Source organism: Macrobrachium rosenbergii, chromosome 9, assembly GCF_040412425.1.
Source record: "Macrobrachium rosenbergii isolate ZJJX-2024 chromosome 9, ASM4041242v1, whole genome shotgun sequence".
Taxonomy (NCBI): Eukaryota; Metazoa; Arthropoda; class Malacostraca; order Decapoda; family Palaemonidae; genus Macrobrachium; species Macrobrachium rosenbergii.
In genome coordinates, this window is record NC_089749.1 from 47,318,553 (window position 1) to 47,323,552 (window position 5,000).

General features: G+C 36.9%; 1 protein-coding gene across 1 annotated transcript in view; it reads left to right on the forward strand.

Annotated features, from left to right (window-relative positions):
- The window catches only part of LOC136841973 (uncharacterized), a 61,585-nt gene that overhangs the window by 30,801 nt on the left and 25,784 nt on the right, over positions 1-5,000 (forward strand). The gene's annotated exons all lie outside the window — the stretch shown is intronic.

Below are 5,000 nucleotides of genomic sequence, written 5' to 3' on the forward strand. Positions count from 1 at the left end.
ACTTACATTATATATATATAAATATATACAATATACATATATATGTATATTGTATATGTATATAAATATGCGTGTGTGCGTGCACGTGTATATATATTTTATACATATATATGTATATATATGTATATATATACATATATATATATATATATATATATATATATATATATATATATAAAAGAGAGAGAGAGCCTCGATGGCTCGGTCGGTAGAGCAGCAGCCTCGGACTTCATAGAGGGCTGTGGCGTGGGTTCAAATCCGCAGCCGACGGGTCAGAGAGGCGGACACTTTGCTATCCGTGTAGACACCCCAGGATTACGTATATAATCAACGGATAGGTTTGCTGAAAGCGAATGGGTGTTACAGACTGATACACATATAAAAAAAAGCCACTCCAACATCTAAAAACATAACAGACACCTCACACGTCTCGAACTGTCGACCTAACCGCTCAGTTCTCCTCGCTGCTGGGAGAAAGGGAGCTGGGGATTTGGTTCGTTACCGGGGTCTAAGCGATGTCAGGCAGGGCAGCCGATCGAGGCTACGGCCTACCCCAACGCCAAATCAAAGTCCTCCAAAAGAAGGCATCGTGCTTACCCCATATAAAAATGGGAAAAAGCACGTTACAACGAAGAAGAAGAAAGAGAGAGAGAGAGAGAGAGAGAGAGAGAGAGAGAGAGAGAGAGAGAGAGAGAGAGAGAGAGAGAGGCCTTCATAGTCTGTCCAGTAACTTTTAAACAGATATAAAAGACATTTTTCTGTTCCTCAAAAACCCTGAAATCTTTCTGTGATTTTTGTGTTAACATTTTTTCAGTCTCAAAATAAAAGCTGTAAACATGTTTTAATTACATATTGTTAGGTTTTTCATTATTGCGCCTTATTAGCATAAAGAATAGCTTCCACCTATTTGCTGTATTTTGGTGTGTTTAATTGCAGTATTGTTTGATATGTTCCTTCTGTTCTTGTTCTTGTTATTACTTTGTTTGTTAATTTACTTTTCTGGTTGTCTTAATGCTGTGAATTTTATAATTGTATTTTATAATTTCCTTACATTTTTATCCATTTATTTATTAATTTGTTCATTCATTTTTTCTTTTCTAATAACTGATTTCTTCTCTCTGTATTTCTTATTACCTTCTGTTACTTCTTTCAAATGGACACCATAATCTTTGGAACTTTGAATTTCATGTCAGTGGCACCTGTGGGATTGTTCCACATGAAAATTGGGTCATCTTCTGAATAATAATAATAATTACTATCGTCTGCCAACAATAAATGCTAACAAAGTATTATTTTATTAGTTTCCCTTATGTCCCTCTTAATAATGATACAAATTGGCCTTTCTAAATTAATTCACTTAACCATTCTTCAAGTTGTGAATAAACAGAAAGTTTTACTTCATTAGTGTAATCAAAAGTTCCCATTGCTTACCACTCTGACAACAGTAATTTTACAGGGATATTGGTTTCACTATTTGGCAAAATAAAATACAAACATCATATCAAAATAGTGAATAAATTAAGATTTGTTTAATAAAACAAGACAACCTATAAAAAGTTCGGTAGATTTCTCAGTTTCGTATATAAACTTCGCTAGGAGTGAGGTATGAGCACTCAGTCCCCGCTTAATCCAACAGAATGAAAACAACAACAAGCTCTATATTACTATAAATTTCCTACAAATTGCATCATCAACATATCTGCCGGTAATAACAACGGCCAAAGAATGTTTACTGAACTGTGGCTATACGCCAAGCAACAGGGATTCTCAATCGGTTATGCAACAGCAAGAGTTGTTCAAATAGCTGACAGATAATTCAGTCTCCTAATAGAGAGAGAGAGAGAGAGAGAGAGAGAGAGATTTATGATGGCACCGATTAACCTCAAGATACGCATTGTCATCACAAATTAACCACGTTGTTATAACCACTACAGCATTTACAGAAAATTTTCTTTATTATCGTTCAGTATTCAGTGCTAAATCACAAAAGGTATGGATCGAAGGTCGGACAACACCGCGTAGCACCCTCAGGCCACCTAATCTTATAATCACGAGGTGGAAATTCGTAATTCCGAATAACCACGACGCAAGGAAAATTTCTTCCCATTCACTGCGAAACTTCGGATTCTCTTCCTTTTTCCTCGACTTCATAGCTTCCAAACGCTCTACAAGCACTATTATTGCTTCCAACAGCATTGAGCCTTACCCCCCTCCTTTTTTTTTTAATTCCCTCCTCCCTGATGGCAGTTACACCAGATAACTCACACTCCCTGCCTCTTCTAATTTCATCGGTGTCCTGTGATAATAGAGGGGTCGTCTGTTGCGTATGCCTTTGAATAAAAATAAAATTGTTTACTGCTTTCATCCATCAGGCGCTACCTATACCACTATGACCCCATTCCGATCTCAACTTTGTATTAACATTATTGATTTTTAAATAACTCTACATGACCTTTACGGCTATGGTAGTATCAACACCTCTACCTTGCTATATATATATATATATATATATATATATATATATATATATATATATATATATATATATATATATATATATATATATATATATATATATATATATATATATATATATATATATATATATATATATATACACACATATATATATATATATATATATATATATATATATATATATATATATATATATATATATATATATGTATAAAAAATAGAAATAGCAACAGAAAATTATAAGATAACTTAGCAGTGCTGTGCAAACGTTTGCTGGCCACAGTGAGGCCAAAGAAACCACGGAGAGCAAGTTAAATGTGTTGGTATACCTTCGACTTTCCTAATTCCATATCCATCATTCTTCTCCTTCATTAACATCCTCACCTTGCCATAAAACTCCCCAAATACATCTCTCTCCTTCCAACAGTCTCTGTCCTAGTCCGTTCCCCTTGTACCTCTCGAGGTTCTCCCTCCGAGGGAAAATAACTGCCCTTCCCCTTTTCCAGTTCCCTTCCACAGAACTTTTCCTCCACGGGAAAGAAAGAAGTTTGAAGCCATCAAACCTTAGCCAGTTCCTCAAGACTCCCTTTGGACGAGCAATCTCTCTCTCTCCAAAGGGGAAAAGGAAGTTAGGAAGGCATCAGCCTCATTCCTTCGCCCTAGTTCACCAACGTTTCTCCACATTTAAGGGAGAAAGAATGCCGGCATTAACGCCTATCCTCGACCAATGCGACCAAGATTCCCCACGAAAAAACCCTCCTCCCTCCAACGGGATACGGCAGTTAACCGCCCCCGACATCTGTCCTTTCCTTCATCCAGTTCCAATAGGTTTCCCTCAGCAGATCAGTCCCTCCGAGGAAGGAAGGAAGTTAGATGCCCTCAGCATCTGTCCTTTCCCTCGGCCAGTTCCCAAGGTTTTTTCGTTGGCAGAACACTCCCTCTGCAGGGAGAAGGAAGGTCGTCAAACGGCCCCCTTAGCCCAGAGGTTTAGGTAAGATAAACACCCCAAAATGACATAACGAAAATAGAAATGCTTCCTTTTAGCCTCACGTCATTTGGGAATTCATCGAGGCCCAGCCAGTGCAGTTTTAAAGAAGCATTTCGAAGCGTCTCCGGATTTTGCTTCTGCAAATATTTGCCGAATTTAGAATCCTTCCTGTCTAACGTCTCATATTCGGCAAAATCAGCTGAAGCGAATCAGAGAGAGAGAGAGAGAGAGAGAGAGAGAGAGAGAGAGAGAGAGAGAGAGAGCATTCGGTAAAATCAGCTGCAATGAATCAGAAAGAGAGCAATTTTTTAATCTTTTGTAATCCCCTTTTCCATTTTTAGTGATTAAATTAACGCTTGATCTTAACAACTGTCACATTTTTTCTTTGAAAAGAGAGAGAGAGAGAGAGAGAGAGAGAGAGAGAGAGAGAGAGAGAGAGAGAGATTAAATAATTATTAGACATTACCAATTATGTATAGTTTTACCTCTGAAAAGAGAGAGTGAGAGAAAAGCAATCTTTCTTTATAGTTCCTTTCCCCATTTTTGAGTAATTAAATCATTACTTGAGCATATCACATTTTTTTCATACGGGAGAGAGAAAGGGTAGGGGGAGTTCTTTACTGTACGTTCTTTTCTAATTCATTAAGTAATTACAAGACATTACCAATTACGCATAGTTTTTCTTTGAAACGAGAGGGAGAATCATCGTTGTTGTGCCTTATGTAATCAGATAATTATTTCACACCATAAACTATCTGCAGTTGCTTGGCCGAAAAATGTAGATTAAAATACTAGTATCTGAACAAAACTTTTCTCAGTGCAAGGGCCGGTGAGAGGCAACCCGATGTCCTTAATTAGCCAAGACTCAAGAAAAGGTGGACAATAAGTGTGACTTAGTCCCAGATTAATCGATGGAAGCGCTTCTCCAAAGATACGAGACTATAGGAAACAGCGAATTCTAACGAAGCCAAAATATTTCGATTAACGCTAATGATATTTTTTAATGAAAAAGAAAGTGGTCAAAGATGGACGGAAAGGTTTAGACTGTGGTAACGTCCGAAACTTGACACTTGGAGAATACACAGATGGTGCTGCTTCTATCAAAAGACCACAAGATTTACAAAACTTGCTTATTAGAATATACTGAATATCTAAAAGGATCGAGCCTGGAATAGTACGAAAAACAAAAATAATGAGGCCAGCATGTGCACGGAAATGAAATAACATTAGAGACAAGATTAATGTTGATTCTTCCAAAAATTCAGAAACAGTGACCTGAAGTATAGGTTAACTTGAGTTACAATTTACTGAAAGACTAAAAGTGTAGGTTAACTTGAGTTACAATTTACTGAAAGACTAACAAGGCAAAATGAACAATGGAAAGGTTGAATGAGATTTGGACATCAAAAGACTGAAATCACATGAAAAAGTATTTGTACTATCTACTGTAGTACAATCTGTACTGCTATGCGGAAATGATCATGAAAGACAACAAATAAAGATACCACGTAAGTTCCTTTGGTAGATGAGATAA